The 19,665-nt window shown below is 39.2% G+C and overlaps 1 protein-coding gene across 4 annotated transcripts in view; it reads left to right on the top strand.

Annotated features, from left to right (window-relative positions):
• Positions 1–19,665, top strand: part of CHRM3 (cholinergic receptor muscarinic 3) — a 507,932-nt gene that overhangs the window by 297,089 nt on the left and 191,178 nt on the right. Inside the window, exon 1 of one of the 4 annotated variants that reach the window (XM_032242258.1) lies at positions 15,491–15,900. The exons of the other annotated variants lie outside the window; for them this stretch is intronic. The gene's annotated coding sequence lies outside the window, so the exon portion shown is untranslated. Of the gene's footprint in view, positions 1–15,490; positions 15,901–19,665 lie in introns of those variants that run through there. 4 annotated transcript variants of the gene reach the window in all.

Genomic DNA, 19,665 nt, shown 5'->3' with positions numbered 1-19,665 from the left:
GAAAAAAAAATTGGGTAGGGGGATGGGGAATTTGGCGAACCAGATCCAGGAAGAAGATAAAACTCAGAAGAACATTAAGAAGAGAATTAAATACATGTATGTTTTAGTTTCTTGTCACAGAAGGAGGAACACAGATCACAGCAACCTTTTTCCCAAGTAGGTAAGTCCCACTTATGCAATTCATGTACAGAAATAAATATTAAATCTCCTCTCTGTCCAGGGTGCTGTGGTCAGCATCGTGAGCAGTACCAGAAGGAGGAAAGGTTAGCCCTTCCCCCAAGGGACAAGGCTTATTTATTGCCAGAAGATAAGATGTGTATACACGTAACGGCAATGCAAGAAAAGATATATTAATATTCATAATTAAGATACAAATGGAGCTAGAGGGAGCTTAGAGGAATGCATTTATTCCAACTAGGGTTATGGCAGAATTTATGTGAAAGGCTTCTTTGGGCTAAATGATCATCAGAAATTCTATAGGCATGCTTGAAAAGAAAGACACTCCAAATTAAAGAAGTATAAAATGTCTGGGTGCAATGGGTTCATGTCCATAGTCCCAGCACTTTGGGAGGCCAAGGCAGGAGGATGACTTAAGGCCAGGGGTTCGAGACGAGCCCAGGCAACACAGTGAAACCCTGTCTCTACAATAAAATAAAAATAAATAAATAGTTAGGTGTGTTGGCATGCACTTATAGTCTCAGCTACTTGGGCGGCTGAGGCAGGAGGATCACTGGAGCTCAGAAGGTCAAAGTTGAAGTGAGCTATGATCATGACACTGCACTCCAGCCTGGGCAGGAGAGCAAGACCCATACTCAAAAAAATAAAGTATGAAAAGAAAAAAATATGGAACATAGTTGAGGAAAAGCAAATAGCCCTATCTGACCACAGTATACTCATGATGCCCTCTTCTACTGTAACGGCCTTTACTTTTCTCGCAGAAGTTGAAAAACGCCGTTCTGCCATTTGTGCATTAATTTGCTAGGGTTGTTGTAACAGAGTGGCAGAGACTGGAAGGCCTAAACAAAAGAAACTTATTAGTGTTTGACAATTCTGGAGGCAGGGTTGGCCCCTCCTGTCAGCTGTGAGGGAGAATGTGTTCCCTGTCTGCCTCCTGGCTTCTGGTGGCTGCTGGCAATCATCGGAGTGCTTGGCTTGTAGATGAATCTCTCTGCCTTCATCTGCATATGGTGTTCTTCCTACATCTCCGTATCCAAATGTCCCCTTGTTATAAGAACACCAGTGATATCGGATTCGGGCCACTCTGATGGCCTCATTTTAAGGTAATTACCTCTATAAAGACCCTATCTTTATAGGGTCTTTTTTAAAGGTAGTGGGGGCTAACATTCTGAGAGGTAGTGGAGATTAGTACTTCAACTTATCTTTTTATTGGCAGGGAGTGGGGGCAGGGGAGGAAAAATTAACCCATATAAGGATACAAAAGAGAAAATGATATTTAGGCTGGCGGATAGATTCACTATATATAAACATACACACATATATACACATATATAGTATATGTGTATATATGTGTGTGTGTGTGTGTGTGTGTGTGTGTGTGTGTGTGTGTGTACAATAGCCTTGATATTTAAAATAAACAATAGAGACATTATTCTAGGCAATGGAGCTCCATGGCCAGTATGTACAAGGTGATAAAATTACCTTGGAATACTAAGTAAGCTTTTATATACAACTGAGATGTAAAGTTGTAAAATAAATGATAAAGGTAGATGAGTTTGAAAATAAAAGAGAAGTAAGAATTAAATATCATAAGTCTGAAGAGGAGGAGCTTGGATGTCAAGAAGGATGGTTATTATTTATTTAGGTTATTTTTTTTTTTTTGAGACAAAGTCTCACTTTGTCGCCAGGTGCCAGGCTGGGGTGCAGTGGCACAATCTCGGCTCACTGCAACCTCCGCCTCCTGGGTTCCAGCAATTCTCCTGCCTCAGCCTCCTGAGTAGCTGGGACCACAGGCGTACGCCATCATGCCCAGCTAATTTTTGTATTATTAGTAGAGACGGGGTTTCACCATGTTGGCCAGGATGGTCTTGATCTCTTAACCTCATGATCCGCCCACCTCGGCCTCCCAAAGTGCTGGGATTACAGGCTTGAGCCACCGTGCCCGGCCTGTTTTAACTTTTTAATTATTAAATTATTTAAGTTATATTTCTATGTTATAATTATATGCAAATTATAAATAATTCATGATAAATATGTAAATTATAAGAAATACAAACAATATATATTATATATCATGAATATGCAATAAAATATAATAAACATGAATCATAAATTATATTATATTATTACATTCTAAATATCTGGAAGATTATTTGTAAATGATTTATTAAAAGATATTGAAAGAAAATTTTACCGACAGAAAGGTTACTTTCCTTTAAAATCCAAGAGATGGAAAGGTTTCTGAACACAGCAGGGACATTCCATGGCTGGGAAGACAGACCAGTTCCCCACCCCACATCATGCAAGTAGCTGAAGCCCTGCTTTCCAACACTGTCTCCCGGTTCGGATTGGCTGTCTCCATGTCACCAACTTCTCGAAACTTAACATCTAGAAAAAAATTTTGCTCCCTCTCGGCACTGCGCCCTCTCACTCCCCCACACGTGTATATGTACATATCACATACGTGGAGGCATACACAGGCATGCATCCCCACACATGTATACATGCACATACACACAGAGGCACACACAGGCATGCACCCACACACACATATGCATGTACACACACACACACACACACACACACACACAGGCATGCACAGGCATGCACCCACACACACATGGGCATGAGCATACACACACAGAGACATACACAGGCGTGCATCCCCACACATGTGTGCGTGTACATACACACAGAGGCATACACAGGCATGCACCACATGTGTGCATGTACACATCCACACATGTGTGCATGTACATATACACAGAGGCATGCATAGGAATGCACCCACAAGCATGTGTGCATGTACATACACAGGTATGCATCCCCACATGCATGTGCGTGTACATACACACAGGCATGCACCCACACATAGGTGTGCATGTACACACAGAGGCATATATAGGCATACACCCACATACGTGTGCATGTACATACAGAGGCATACACAGGCATGCATTCCCACACACGTGTGCATGTACACACACACACAGGCATGCACAGGCCTGCACAAATGCGCATGCCTGATGCTACATGCATTGAAGTTCTAAACAAGTTACATACAAAAAACTGGATTTATTATCATAAATAGTTTTAAGAAAAATAGGAAAGGCAAAATGATATTTTTCCAACTTTTATAAGAAAAGCAAAGGCAACGTATGGTAGTAGAAGGAACATAGACTTTGGAGTCTGGCAGGCAGCCTCATACTGAGCTCCACATACGATTTTCTGGGTAGCTATGGACAAATGAACTCACCTTACAAACTTTGGTTAACATGCTATGCAAGGTGAGGATATATATGTCATACAGCTGTTTGGAGGATTAGATGAAATAAGCTATATAAAGAATACAGTCAGTTGCATATGCCTTTCATTATTCTGAATTCTAATTTTAATAACCAAAAGGATTCCAGACATTTCTCCCCATAGACTTAAACATATGCTTATGCACAGACTGACTTGCTATTTTATTCATGAGTCTAAAAAAATTAGCTGGATAATAAAAATTATATCAGAATTTCTGTATGGAAAACACGTGGCTGTTGTGGGCCTGTGATACTTCTCAGCAGAACTAGTAACTATTGTTTGGGTAAAGTTTCCTTCAGTCATTTTGCAAACCTCAGTGTTCCGAATTATGAGCCAACTGTTTTGGAAGTGAATGAAATCTACACTTTCAAGTGAATATACCAGTGTTTGTTATAAGGAACGATTCTAAACTTTTTATGCAGATGCACAATATTGGGCCCGCAGAGACACACAATAGCACGAAAGCATTCGTGCTATTTTGAAACAGGTTGTAAATAAAACATTCTTCTTTTTTTTTTTTTCATTGCTTTTGTAGTTTTTTGTACTCCATAATTCCAATAGACATTTTCTGGGCAAGAGAGTTTGTCAGCAATTATTTTGTGGAGGATCTGGAAAAGAAAACAGTAATTAAATACCTTCACTTATCCTACTTTATCCCTGACTCTGTAGCTAAACTTAAGCATGGATTGAAAATAAACATACCTTGAGATAATTTAATATAGAAGAGTATTGGACCTGGCCTTGAAACAGTCTTGTAGACTATGATACAGATTAAATTCATTTATGAATACTATTTTAACTCGTTCTTCAGTCGGTCTCTAACTTGGTAAATAACTACCGTGGAATATTTCATGAAGAAAAAAAGTCATTTAACTACTCATAGGCAGGTAATGGCAGTAACGGCATGTGCTAATTCTGCAACATGGGAGAGGCTGTGTCCTGAGGATACTTGAGTCTATGGAATAACACTTTCTCTTTTAGACTAAACCATATATATGTCATCTTCCCTCCTCTTGCTAAATGATAGCAACAAGCTTAGGGTGGTTCAGGCCAAAACCCTGGGGCCATCCTTGAATCTGCTGCTCTTTCATGCTCCCAGTTGAATTCATTCATCACCACTCATCAGCTGTATCTAGAATTTAAGAAATTCTCACCATTTTTGCTGGTCCAAGCTTGCATTAGCTCTCACTCAGATGATTGCAAGAGACTTCCAATTGCCCTTCCTGTTTTACCATTGACCCCTTCAGCCTATCCTTTGCACAGCAGCTGGGGTGGTATTCTAAAATTCACTCTCCACTCAACACCCTCCAGTGGCTTCCCAGCCTTTCTTTTTGGAGAGGATTTCCTAACTATCCAATCTAAAAGAACATCACACCACCTCCACCCTTGGTATTCTCTAAACCCCATGCCTCCTTTATTTTTCTCCACACCACTGCTGACCAGCATTCATCTCGTAATTTTGTGTGTTTATTTGTGGGCTTAACCACCTAAAAATATAAGCCCCATCCAGAAAGGGACACTTTTTGCCAAGGTTACTGTTCTATTCCTGGTTCTCTGAATAATGCCTAGCACATAATAAGTCCTCAATAAGTGCAGATTAAATTCTCAGTTTGTTTCTTCTGGTTTTAAATTATTTATTTTTTGGTGTTTGGAGTCTGTAGGTTCCGTGGTACTCTCTGCTGACTTCTTAGTGGATGAAATAGAAGTTTCACATTTAACTCTTTCTCTTCTCACTCTCAGTAACCACGATTCAGAATGAACTAATTAATTCTCCTTAAGATCTCAATTTATTTTTTAACTCAAATAAATGTAATTATCCACTGTTGAATTGTTTGATGTGTTTAGAGGGTGAAAGCTTTCATTTTGGTGGCAATATTGTCCTCCACCCCCTCCCCTATTAGAAAAAAATAATAAAAGATATGTTACCCCAAAATTATGCTCCCTAAACCATACTGCTTTCTATCTGTTTCTACCTATTTATTGCGTATCTTTAAACACATAATGCTTTCTCTTGCTTTTTATTTTTCTGCAACTCTGTTCAGTATTTAGCACTCAAAGTTTTCAGACTGAAACCCAGACCAGTCACGTCGACATTTCTTGCAGTTTCTTGAGCACTTGAAGCTTGTTTGCCACCCCAGGTCTTTGTTCTCTAGGTTATTTTGTCTGGAATACTTTTTTAGATTGCCTCCTGGTGAGCAGGGGTCTTAATTCTAATGTCAGATTTTACTGATCGCCATATCTAAAATAGTCATACTCTTGACAATCACTCTTTTTACCCGCATATTCTACTTTATTTTTTTCAGTAAAGCAGCTAATATGACCTTATAAATTTAGCTGCTATGAGGCCAGGTGTGGTGGCTCATGCCTGTCATCCCAGCACTTTGGGAGGCTGAGACGGGCGCATCACTAGGTCAGGAGTTCAAGACCACCCTGGCCAACATGGTAAAACCCCATCTCTACTAAAAACACAAAATTAGCCAGGCACAGTGGTACATGTCTATAGTCCCAGCTACCCAGGAGGCTGAGGCAGGAGAATCACTTGAACCTGGGAGGCGGAAGTTGCAGTAAGCCGAGATCACGCCACTACACTCTAGCCTGGGTGACAGGGAGACTCCATCTCAAAAAAAAAAAAATTTTTAGCTGCCAGCCTGTGTTCCCCAGTAAAATAAAGTTCTTCTGAATCAGTGACTTTATCTACTTCACCCTCACGTCTCCAGCTAGGACAGTGCTGTCTATGTAGAAGGGTTCCATATATGCTGAGAAAAAAATGAATGAATGAATTCCTTTGTATAGATATTAAGCTGCTGAAAGGGGGTTATAAATCCCTTTAATCTGTTGTCACTAGCTGCTTTTGGAAATTGGAAATTTAATTGTTTCACAATGGTTTGTTTCTAGAATCCCATGGCAAATCCAACAACATTAACTAGCTTTTAAGGTCAATATTGGCAAGATGAAATTGCCACTAGAAGTGTCACAATCGGTGTCCTTCTTCATTTGGCAGGGGTGGAAGAGGACTGCAGAGTTCCCTTCAGTAACGTCTCATGATACAATGATGCTTCATGTCAAATGGCAGTTTGACATGTCGAATAGCAAACTATTGTCAGGGACAGGTTTTTGATAGTTCTTTAACCTATGAGGCAATTTATATATAACTACCTCCATGTTATGGAAGATCAATCTTGCAGTTGATCAGGAAATTGCAAAATTCTCTGATCAAAGTTGGGCAGACATTTTGTATAATCTTATGAATTCCATATCTATAAGCAGGCAGAACACCTGACAACCTAAATGATAAGATACAGCACTGCAAATCATTACGATTGTTAAAACTGTGGAGGTAGATATCCTAGGGGTTTGTGCATGCGACATACGAGTGGGGGGGATGGAGAGATGAGGTGGTGGTTCACTTCACATACACGCTTCAGTTAAGCACTTAAATTAGAATGATTTATTATCATTTAAACATTTAACCAGGTATCAGCCGGAGAATTTAGTAACTATATTGAATGCCAAGTTTAGATAAAGTAATTTAATAATTTTTTCTTATATCTCAGTTCTTGCGAAGTTGCCTCTTTCTAAGCATAAAGAAAATACGTAGAGCATTTAAGTCCTTAATAAATTTGGCTTTAGTTGATCACTCTTCCGCCACGTACCGTGGTACCTCTCACCACACCCTGACAGCCTGCCATGTTCCAGACTGACTTCGTTCATGTCATCCCTTTCACCAAGAAAAGCCCATCTCCTTCTTTTCCAGTTGTTGTTTTTTTTTTTTTTTTTTTTTTTTTTTTTGCTTCAGTTTTGGAAATTGAAATAATACCGTTCTGAGTTTTCTAAACAATTTGACCACCCTAACTCGTCCTGCAAGACCCAACAAAAATGCCATCTCCCTATGATACCTCCCTGAGTTGCCAAGTAGGAAACTGAGGCCTTCTTCTGAGCCCCTTGACATTGTACAGATACAGCTTCCATGGCACAGATGAGATTACTCAGAATAACACACATCTGTTGTGTGTTGGTTGCCCATCTGTTTCCTCCACCACACTGTAAGGTTTTGGGGTCATGCATGAATTGTGTCTGTAACCCCAATGACAAATTGGAATTTTCTTGCTCCTCTGAGACAGGGTAAACTTTCCTGACTCCCATCCAATTTTGCATCCTTTGAGTCCAGGGTTCTCCCCACAATCTTTAACATTATTCAGAGTTAACTCCTCTTTCCATGGGGTTCAATAATTCTGAGCCACCCAGAACCCCATTCCATTCATCGACCCAATGATTTAATAAATCCTTAATTATTAAATAATAACACATGATATTAATATTAAATAGTAAGAAATGATAAATTATTATTATTGATAAATCATTAATAAGCTTATCAAGTTCTCGAGGACTTGAGGGGTTCTGAGGAGAGGATAACAAAACAACAGATTGTTTTACCACTAAATAAATCTTTAGTCCACTGCCACACTCCCTGTCTCTCTCCATCCTCACATCCCCATTTCTCTCTCTCTCTCTCTCTCTCTTTCTCTCTCTCTCGTTTTATGACAGAGTCTCACTCTGTTGCCCAGACTAAAGCATGGGGGTGTAATCATAACTCACTGCAGCCTCAAACTTCTGGGCTCAAGGGATTCTCCCCTTCAGCCTCCTGAGTAGCAGGACTACAGGCATGCATCACCATGCTCTGCTAACTTTAAGGCAAACAAAATAAAATTGTAGAGATGAAGTCTTACTCTATTGCCCAAGCTGTTCTCGAACTCCACACCCAGCCTTATTCCCCTCTCGCTGTAGCTGGATCCTCCCCAGAGCAGATCCCAGGCTTAGGTGTCTTTGGATTTCAGCCTTTGCCTCTGGTAAACCCATTCAGAAATATTCCCAACAAAGAAAACTCTCCCTTTAAAATAAGCTCTCAGACTACCCAAAAAGAAAAGTTTTTTTTTCTTTAAATCTCAATTATACATCATATCCATCTTTGTCATGAGCATAGGATCAATAATTTTGTAGATGTTTAAAAAATAATTTTATTGACTGTAATTGTCCCAGCTGTCTTGGTCTGTGATTGATTGCAGGTAACTTTAGGAGTCTTCTATTTTAGTTATCCTTGGTTGTGATTTGAATGACTTCGTTGTTTTGTGAGCTATTTTGATTTTGCTTTTGTCCTTTACAGAATTCTCTTCAGGTCAGAAGAAGAAAAAAGATTATCTGAAAGTCATCTCTTACTTAGGTAGTATTTCTATTAAATAAGTGAAAATGTTTTCGAAAATTGAAAATGAAAAAAATCACTTTTTAGTTTTATTGTCAGGATCTTATGCTAATAGAACTATATAGCTGGAATGAATGAAAAAACAGAGGTCTTTGTAAGTTGGGGTATTTCTGACTATGGAAAATGCTTTCCATTTTAACAAGTGTCTGTTGCCAGCATTTGAAAGAATATAAGCAGAATACCATGTTTCCTCGAATACTTGAATTGCAATCTCAAAAGCTATTTCCCTTAGAAATCTCACAAGAGTGATAAAACTCTTTGGGAAAGACTGTATTTTGTAAACCCCAAAGCACAAATAAATAAGTGTTCCTCTTCAGTGAAAAGGTAAAACGTCTCATCATGGACAAATACCCACATTTTCTGTAGTAGGGACGGTCTGTTACCTCCAGGGTTATCCCCTGGCCATATCTGGACTATTTCATTACTCCTCTGCAGTGGAATTTGATCATAAAGTAAAAAGACATATTTTTGGCCTTTTAATTTACCCAGGATTTAAACATAGGTATGATACAAGACAAGTTAATCAGAGATGTGCTTGGCCTTTTAAATCCCCTTCAAATCTTTGTCACAGGGCCAGAAACCAGTGCCTAAAAAGGAAGTCCACACAGGCAACACAAACACTGCCCGCTGAGCCCGGCACAATCCACTTCTGCAAAGATTGTGTAAACGCACATTACGTGTATTAACTCCATTTTCGGGAGGCAGCTGAGCAAAATAAAGTGAACTCTGAACTGGAAGTCAGAGATCTGAATTACAGTTCCAGATATACAGTTTTTTATCTGCATACCCGTAGCCAAAAGTCACTTCTTTGTTCTGGGTGTCCGTTTCTTCATCTATAATTCTGGATGATACTATTTGCCCTGTAGTGATATGATCAATTTTCTAGGGTTGGTTTGATATCTTGTTCTTCCTTCACATCACAACTATGCTCAACAAAGGCTTTTAGAGGAATTAAAATAGGTGTGTTCTGGGGCAGAAAATAAAATAATAAACGGAACGAGCTCCAAATAAAATGTAGAATGATTAATGCAATTATAATTTTATTCTGTATACTGCATTATTGAAGATGCATTTGTTCTTCCACAATTTGCACAAATACCAACATCACATTATGAGAAGCCTTCCTCTATATCGGGCTTAGTTCTTCTATAGCACCTGTCACTGTTCTCCATGGACAGAGAGTTTTGCATTTACCAACTTCGTTCTGTTATGTCAACCACAGCTGCGGTGACCAGTTGTCCCAGTTTGCTGGAGACCTCTGCAGTTTACCTCTGTTACCACGGCACAATTACAATTACTCTCTTTTACTAACAAGCGTGCCTTAGTCTGGTTGATAAATTATGTGGTCACCTTATTTAAGTATAAAGAATGATGTTCTATTAAATTGTTTTATGGAGGAGGGACAAACCGTAAGCCAAGAGAAATGCATATAGCTCTTCAAGGTTTTAAGCCCTGTCCTTTAAACTAGACGTGATGTTAATACAGCAGATTTCTTTCATATCCTTTGGGTAACTCATCTGTGTATGCCTAACCAGCAATGCTTACAAAATTAGACATGTCTCTTAAGGCCTTACTAAGTTCGTGGACTTAAAATTGCTTTTTGCTTGCCTGTGGGAAATCCAGCCTTCTATTAGTTTTCTCATCTAAAGAACTTCTGGAAATTTTCAGGATCTTCATTCATTAATTCAATAAACGCTCATGGAACTAGCACTGCCATCATGCCATGAGCTCCTGGGTATGCAATGGTGAGCAAGAACGGACAACCTTGGACCTCATAGAGTTCGTCATCTAAAGAGAGAAACAGGTATTAGTCATTTTGCAAAGGAAAAGCTGCTCTTCTGATGCTGCACCGGACTCATAATGGTTCAAAGAGAAGGTGGCAGTGTAGGGTGCTCTGAGAGCTCCTGACAGTGGGATTCGAGCTGATCAAGAATGCTCAGGAAAGGTTTCTTTGTGTAAGGTCCAATGAAGCTGAGACCTGAAAGATAAATCACAGTTACTTGGGTGAGGATGGATGAGCAGAGGCAGAAGACAGCTTGTGCCAAGGGCCTGTGGTAGAAGGGAGCTCAGGCACAGGATGCGGAGGAGACAGAAAGGACAGAATTTGCACAAACAACACAGCAGGAAGGGAAAGCCTCGTGGAAAATGAGGCTGCGGAAGTAGCTCAAGGGGTAGGGAAAAAATTCAAGTGCTTTAAGCCAGGGGTGATACAATCAGAATTGTGCCTAGAAAATACTAGCTCAACTCAGTTGTGAAGAATAAATGGAGGGGCGGGAGAACCAGAGTAGGTGAGGATACAAAATTTGGTGAGTTTGGGGTCCGAGGTGCCTGATGTCTTGAACGACCTAAGTGGACAGCTGTACAGTGATAACTACAACACATGAAAGAGACGTGAGAGAGAGATGGCTCTGCATGGGATGAAGATTTTGCCAGTAGTTGAAGCTGAGAAAGAGTACTATGGAAGAACTTGTTAAAAGATGGGCAAATGAAAAGTACCCTGAAAAGAAAATACCAAAGAGGTAAAGGGGGAATTTAGGAATGGTGATGTCCTGAAGTCAGGGCGAGAGTGACTTATACGAAGGGAGTGGCTAACAATACCAAATTCCACAGATTAAGTGAGTGAAAACTGAAAAGTATCCATTAGGTTTATCAACTGTGAGGTTACTGATTACCTTGGAAATACCAACTTCAATGAAGAACTGTTAAGAATTAAAGGCATACTTAGATTGGTTAAGAGCAAATGGTTGGGTACACACTACATATTTTAAGTAGCTAGACCATAAAAGGACAGAGGGCACTATAACTAGAAGAGGAAATAGGCTATGTGCAAGGATTTTTGTCAGTGATTTTGTTTGTTTTTTGAGAAGGCTTGGATGCAGTGGTGTTCTGATAAACCGGGCCTCCAAGCAAGAAATAAAAGCTCTAATTTGTAGCTGTTACAGATGACCATGCATCAGTACACCCACCATGACTGGAGTAAACCTATCAAGGCAGAATGCAGAAGGCATTCGGAATACCTTACTGAATGCAGATTTGAGAAGATACCGAGAATCAGCTTTAAGCTCCAGTGCACCACCATGTAGAAACCAATGGGATGGGAGAGGTAGAAGTGGGATTGCCGATAAAACAGATAAAGAGGGAAGAAGGTAGGATCCTGAGTAAAGGCAGAATGATTAGTGTTGGTTAAGAGAAAAGGTATCTCTTCTAATGAGTTGGGTGGCAAAGAGTTGAATTGGAATCAATTCATAGAGAGGAAAGGAAGTTGAATGGATTCTCACTTCATGGCCTATTTTACCTATCAATTAGGACAGGAGAGCTTGGCCATGAGTGAGGAAGTGGCAGTTGGTACATAATGTTGGATTGGAAGAAACAGTTAAAGCTTGAAGGAAAAGGGGATGTAGAAGGAAATTTGGACAGTGTTGAAGTCCCAGTGATGCTGAAGTCCAGGGCTTTGTACCAGCACCATTCGGCAGAGTCACATGGAATTACCCAGAATGTAGCAACCCAGGTATATGAAAACAGGCAAAAAATAATTGCTTGATCTTGGGTTGAAATTTTGGAGGAAAACGCGGAGGGCTGTCAAGAATTCAAGTGACAAGTGGGTACTGACAGGAGGATGTTTGAAGTGGTAGGCTGTGATGTCTAGGTTGAATAGAGAAGAAAGTAGAGCCAAGGGGAGCTTTTGCAAGTAAGGAAAGTGCTACTTTTCAGAGATTTGAGATCTGAATGAGGTTGTAGAACAGATGCAGTGGAAATAAGAAGTTGCGAGAGCTGAAAAGGTGGATGGTGCTGTTTAGAGAATAATTTCACATTGTGAACAAGTATAGAGGTGGCCGAGTTTGCGGGGGAGGGGGCATGAATGTGACTAGCTGAAGCAGAGTGGAGGTTAATAGAGACTGCTGCAGTGAATATCAGGGAACTATAAGGCAGGTGCTGGATGATTGCCGCAAAGGGCATTGACATCATCCAGGATCTTGGGTTCGATATTAAGACTTTAAGTCATGTGCCAAAGCCTTTGTTAAATGTAGGAGGCTTCATTGGGACTCCAGCCACTCACAGGGAGAAATGATGTTTACAGCTAAACAATATGAATCTCAAAAGAGTCGTTTTTTTATTTTTTGCAAGAGAGTGAATAAATATTTTTAATTTGATAATGAAGAAAGCTAACCAGTAGGTCCTAAAATAGTGAGGATTTAAAAAAAGAAGAGGAAGAGGGGAAGGGAGGAGAAAGGAAAAGAGAGAAGAACCTAAATTTTAAAGTCAGTAGCTGAAGGGTGGAGCCCCAACTCAGCTCAAGTGGAGCAGGGAGGGATGTAGCTCTCTGAAAAAATGAGAATGTACAGGAGGATTCATTTGGTTTATTTGTATGTGTGTTTGGTTGTTTGGCTTGGTTTAGATTTGTTATTAATCATTTATTTTTATCTTAAGCATCCATATGGCATATCTGAAGAATACATGTTCCGGAAGATAGTTATGAGATGACATCCTAAGGGACAATAATTGAAATGTTCTCAATGCCAGAAAAACAAGTGTTCTCAATCACTTCCAGTTTTATTTTTTGCATGAATAAAGTTACCATGAGTACATCTTCCAAAAAAGAAAAAGTTCAAATGTAAGATCCGAGTTGAATTGTGAGCTTCTCATACAGTATTCTTGGATTCATGTCTCAACTGCAAAAGATTGAGATCCTGAATAAGGCGTATGGGCATATTAAAACTGTACCCTGGCTGAAGAAGTAGCTTTGGATAGTTACTGACCTTGAAAGTAACCAGTTTTGTTGACTTAATTATGCTGGTACCAGGAAAGCGTAGAAAACAGATGGTATTGATAACAAGAGCCATGCGGACTTTAACAGTATCACAGAGAGGAGTGGGGACCATTTCTTTGGAATAAAATTTAAACATGTTGCTTAATAGTCAACTTTCTGAAGCATTATAAAATCCTGATACAGAACTCAAGAAAGAAAACACACACACACATATACACACACGATTTATATTGTTGTTATGTTAGTAAATAATGACTAATGTGGTTTTTGGTTGTTATCATTGGTTAGGGATTGGAGTTAACATTTCTTCAGGTCTGAGCAATCACCTATGTGGTAAAGTCACAGTGTGGCAAAAATTTCAGATTGGGGCAGGAGGGGGTGCTTATATCACTTGTGCTCTTAAGGTGTGATTTATCCTTTTATGCTGCCTGTCATTTCTGCCTTAAACAGTGTCCAGGAAATTCAGCCACACACAACAAAGAACCAGATCCCTCATTTCGATTCTATCCTTCCTCCTCTAGAATTGACATTCCTTAAGGCCATGTCCTCAAGTGACATGTCCTACTGTAGCTAAATGGCAGTAATCTGTGTTTTACTCCAGCGGTTTATCAAGCTATGTCATTTTATGTCATGTCAGTTTATAGAGAGTGGCATAACAAACAACAGGACAGGGAATTTGAGTTTTCTATTTGTCTGCTTCCTTGAAAACATGATGTTGTTTGCTGACAAGTAAACGGTATAGGTGTAAGGAAAGAGTAGCAATTACCATATTATTTTGCCAGAATCCTCATGTTACGGTATCAGAAATTGCCAAGAAAGATGACAGTGAATGTTATAACATCCCTTACAAATAACAGCAAAGCTTTAATCAACTGATAGACAGACACACTCAGGATTGAAATGCAACCTACTAGGGTGAAACATGACAAGCGGTTCATTGAACACTGCGCAGAAGGTAAATGAAGTGTATATTTTCCAATCACAACTGGAATTTTAAGTGAGTGAAATGGAATAAACTCAGATTGGAATCTGAAATAAATTCACCATGGAATGTGTCTTAGAGACCGAGGTTTACACTAGCGCTATACAAACCCCTCAGCGTGAAACATGACACAAGGTGAAATTTTCCTGGCATCTTAGAGTCAGATACAGACTTCTGAAGGACCACAGCACAGACATTTCATCAAGAGCTATTTGTTTCTAATTGAAGAAGGAAATGCAAATGTTTATATAATACTCTGGGTCAGGAGTAATATTCCACTAGGTACATGGAGTTGTGTATACTTTCTCAGAGGTGGTATTTCTATCTTAGTGTTACCAATAAAATATTTTCATCAAATTTCCATTCTTCTTTTTCTTGAAGCCTGCTTGCATAGTTCTAAGGAGTGTCATAGATCATGCATAGTGAAACTGATTAGTAGAAATGAGAAGTGGCTGGAGAAAACACAAGGCAAGAATCAACTTGAAATCATTCAGAAGCAACCACTAAGAGCAATTTAACTACCCTGTTGCCGAAGCTGTCTTCTTAAATTACAAATTCTCATGAGCTAGTAACTGTGCAGGGAGTCATAAAGAGGAATAGACATTGTATGCAAGGCTGAAGAAGCAATTGGTAACTAACAACACATCTTTTTCTAAGATAAGTTTAAGTCACAAAAAAAGATTTACTGTCCAGAGTTGAAAAACTTACATATTTCTTAGAAACTTAGAGGTTATGAGTTTGGTTGGGGCTCCAGAAAGATGCAAGATGATAGACTCCAAAAAGGGAGAGATCCTCTGTAGAATAACACTCTGAAGATTAAAAGGGGACTCAAGGGTAGAGGGAAAACTTAGAAAAATCCAGCGCTATGAATTAGGTGTTCCTAGTTAGAGTCTGAGTGTCCTGAAATGATGAGATGAGTGAGCTCCAGGATTGCAGGATTTGTGAAATGAATAATCAGATCTACTGGTTTGCTTGTTCCGAGTGTGTCATTAGGGTTTATGGGGAGTGGTGGGAGTGGTGGTGGCAGAATTAGCGCCCTGCACTTGTGTTACACTTTTCCACTTTAAACAGTAGCTTATAGTTATTTTGTCCTCATTTGCATTCAGGTAAAACCAAGATAGCACCCTATAATTCAGCAAATATTTGTTTTCCTGGCAGTATTACAGTTTCAGGGGGCAGTTCTACAGTGTTTACAGTTTCCACTGCTTGGAGCTTTCTGTATATTTATCCTTGGATTAGACTCAAAGTAAGCTGATTTTATCAAGGCACCGGGTAATTCTGACCATTTCATCTGGCGATTTTAGTGCTGTATTGTCGCAGCTGACCTGTATACGTATGGAATTACTGGGTCATCAGCTCACAGGAATGTCTTTTGATTATGAACACACTTTCAGCATGTGTCCACTGAAGGTAAGGGGCAAAGAAGAATTGCATGATCTACTTGAATGCCTGTTTTAAATAGATAAAAGTAGGATTTCGGGCATGGCCTGGTATATATCTTCTTAAACCTAAGTAGTAGAGCCGCGACTCGGCGTAGCAACAAGAGATCTTTTGAACAACTGAACATTCAGATGAAGCAACTGTGTCCTTCAAACCACATCCTTCCTGCTGCCTGTGGGAAAGGGGTGATATTTGTGTTGAGCTCTGAGCACATGCAGAATAGATCTGTGTGTATTTCCACAAATAAAAGGACATTGTGTGTGTGTTTGGCACCTGGGATGGCAAAAGCAGTTAATTGCTTCCGAAAGCTTTGTTCCAACCCAGGGATCGGCAGGATTTTTAAGCACTGAACTCGGAACTGGGCACTAGAAATACTTACGCAGAAGAGCTATGATAGCTAAGACTTGCAAACTGTGTTATATCAGTGTCTTTACTTACGATGGTTGAGAGGAAAGGATTTAACATGCCGTATTTCCAACCTGCAAACTAATGAGCAGTGTTGCAGTAACCTTTTGAGATATTGTATGTTGTGTTTTCTGTGAGGATAATTCAGAATATGTAGAATATGAGCATATGGTTTTCTAAAACAAAGACTTTGCCCTAGTTTCTTTGCTTATATTGTTCACATCACGTTCATATAGTTACTGGCAGTTAAGGATTTTTGTTATTTATTCAGAAACAAAGTAGTGCCCTCCCTCCAAACCCCCCAAAAAACCTAAATTAAAATCAAAAGATGTATTAAAAATTAAGCTTGGATTATAAAAATGAGACAGTAATGCTCTCGTGCCGTTCAACCCCAGACTTTTCATGTTGCAGGTAGTTAGCAAGTGAACAGAAAGCTGAGTGTGAACATATTTTAAATGCTCCTGATATTTTCAAACACTTAATCCTAAGCCTTAAAGGGTTTTATCTATAGCAATTTCAGGAATTCCAGTGGTTTTTTTCCCCTTATTTTAGATTTCCTGTTAAGTTATTCTGCAGAGTTTTTATATAAAATGAAAGAATAAGAATGATATAACGAGAAGGCAAAGTCTTAAGTACTGTAATTCATGTTGGAAATCGTGAGTATTGTTAAGTGTTCGTACTTAAAATTAAAGTGGTCATCTCCTGAATATAATGAAAATAAAACAACAATAGCCCTTTGTCTTTATTTAAATATGCTTTTTCTGCATAAGTTTGAACAATTCTGGCAAGGAAATACTTTGTTAAGAGGCAAGATACGTTTTTAAATTTATTTTTGCTTAATTTGCGCTCAACTGAAATTGATTTGAGAACTTATATTTAAGCAAAGATCTTCATAAGTTGGTATAATATGAGAATTGCATATTGTGACATTTTGAATAATCATGATTTTATTCCAGTGATCCAATAAAAGGAGTGCTCAGTTGAAAGACTGGAAATGTGTCAAAAGCCCAAACTCTGCACAGTGTAATGATTCCTAATTCTCAAAAAACCCAGTGGGTTTTAGTTTCCAAAAGTGATACAATAAAAAAGTACAGAGTCCCTCTCTAAATCTGTGAATAAAATTCTCTTTAGAGGGAATGCTGAATAAAAAAAGGTGAAATCAGGGAAAGAGGTGAAAAATATTCTTCTCCAGCTCACCTTACACTTGGAGTCACCTTTTACCCAAGCTCAGATGGAAGTACTTAAATGGGAATCCTGGTACTTCAGGAGCAAGAAGAATGAAAAACATGTAAATGATAGGCATGATATTAAACCTTAGGTATGGCATTTCTACTGAGCAACCATTAATGTTTTGGAGGGTTCTAAATCTTAATAAAGAGTGTGTATCTCATGCGTGACAGAAATGCATTTCATGGCCGGGCGCTGTGGCTCACGCCTGTAATCCCAGCACTTTGGGAGGCCAAGGCGGGTGGATCACGAGGTCAAGAGATGGAGACCATCCTGGTCAACACGGTGAAACCCCGTCTCTACTAAAACTACAAAAAATTAGCTGGGCATGGTGGCGCGTGCCTGTAATCCCAGCTGCTCAGGAGGCTGAGGCAGGAGAATTGCCTGAACCCAGGAGGCGGAGGTTGCGGTGAGCCGAGATCGCGCCACTGCACTCCAGCCTGGGCAACAAGAGCAAAACTCCGTCTCAAAAAAAAAAAAAAAAAAAAAAAGAAAGAAAGAAATGCATTTCATTAACAGGGAGAACAAGTTTAGAGCTGAAAGCAAATCAAAGTAGTTTGTATTTCAATGAAGTACAGAAAAGCTGCCTTCCTAAAACATGGAAAAGGACTCAAAAATATTCTTTACATGTTGTCATCACGACTGAAGAACATGTATTGAACTAATTCTTACACTGAAAATTCACCATGCAATAGCCAATAGGTATTATCTTCCTACAGTATGAGAAGCACAAAAGAAGTCCTTACTATATAATCTGGTTGGGGATTATATGCACTCATGTGTATCACAGGCACTCACGAAACAATTGGAGAAAAATACAAACAAAATAAAACCATGTAATGGTGCGGCATGAAAAAATAAATATTGCAGCAGGTGAGAGAGGGAAATGAGAGCTGACTTGGGAGATTTGCAGGACAGTGAGGTATTATTTAAGATGCGCCTTGAAAAGAGGTGAAATGTGTCCCTTCAACAAAAGGCATTCCAGATCGTGAAATCCCAGAAGAAAATGAAAAATCATTAATTCGCCAATTCACATTGAGCTTTTGGTTCACGGGACAAGCATTTAGATACAACGCAACCTATTTGATCTTCTCCTCCATAAATCATTCAGTTCCTTTAATGTTCCAGCCAAAGTCTGTGAAGCGATGTAACTGCTTGATTTTGTCAGGCGATTTATAAAAATGTAGTCACCTGGAAAATGCTAAAAGAATTGACTGAAACCAATTTTCACTCTTGTGAAATATGTCTTTGTTTCAGTCAAGTTGACTCAATAGCTGACAAAACAGAAAGAACCTGACAGACATGTTTCTCAGTGCCCGTTGGCCTCATGTGCCTTCCCACTCACATATTCCTAGTTACTTGCATGAATGCATATTATTGCTATCTCCTCCCCACAAATATGATTTTTGCTAGCTCAAAAAGACTTTCCTCTTGCAGTTTAACCATAAAAGGACACAAATAACAAAATCTTAAGACTTAAATTCTAGTCTTAATGTCATTGCCTATAGGATTTGTGACTTTCGTTTTTATTTGATCTTAGTCTTTGTGTTTCTTTATTGCATTATTACCATTAAGTGCACTGAGCAACACAAATGCATTCTCTGCAGTGCAAATGTATTGGAATGAACGATCTTCACTATGCTCAATATGAAGTAGAACTTTGTAAAAATAATGCATTTCATTTAGAGCTAAGCTAACATATTCCAGAGTGGCATTGAATTCAGAAGCTGAATTCTTTCTGGCCTGGACAAGCTAATCATTTATTGTAAGAACATTCATGAACATGATTGTGCTTTATTGAATCTCATATTTCTTTTAATTTTGTTTTTTCATTGTTAGCACATTCCAAGGTAGATATGAACATGTATCAACCAGAGAATATAAAAAATTAAAAGGGAAATAAAGATAAAGCTAGAATTGATTGATTATGTCATCACTGTACAGCTAGTGCTTGACTTACGACCACAGTCAGGACTGCGGACCGGTTGTAACACGATTTGGTCATAAGTTGAGCAGGCTATATGTATAGTTGAAATGGTGCACGCAGAGATGGTAGTGCTGCCGGAAGCTGGTCCGCACTGTCGTACGCCCAGCTGGGCAACG

The sequence above is a fragment of the Sapajus apella genome, unplaced genomic scaffold, assembly GCF_009761245.1.
Source record: "Sapajus apella isolate SASKATOON/1434 unplaced genomic scaffold, GSC_monkey_1.0 scaffold49, whole genome shotgun sequence".
NCBI lineage: Eukaryota > Metazoa > Chordata > Mammalia > Primates > Cebidae > Sapajus > Sapajus apella.
The sequence above is the reverse complement of the archived record's forward strand: the minus strand, read 5'-3'. Positions and strand labels throughout refer to the sequence as shown.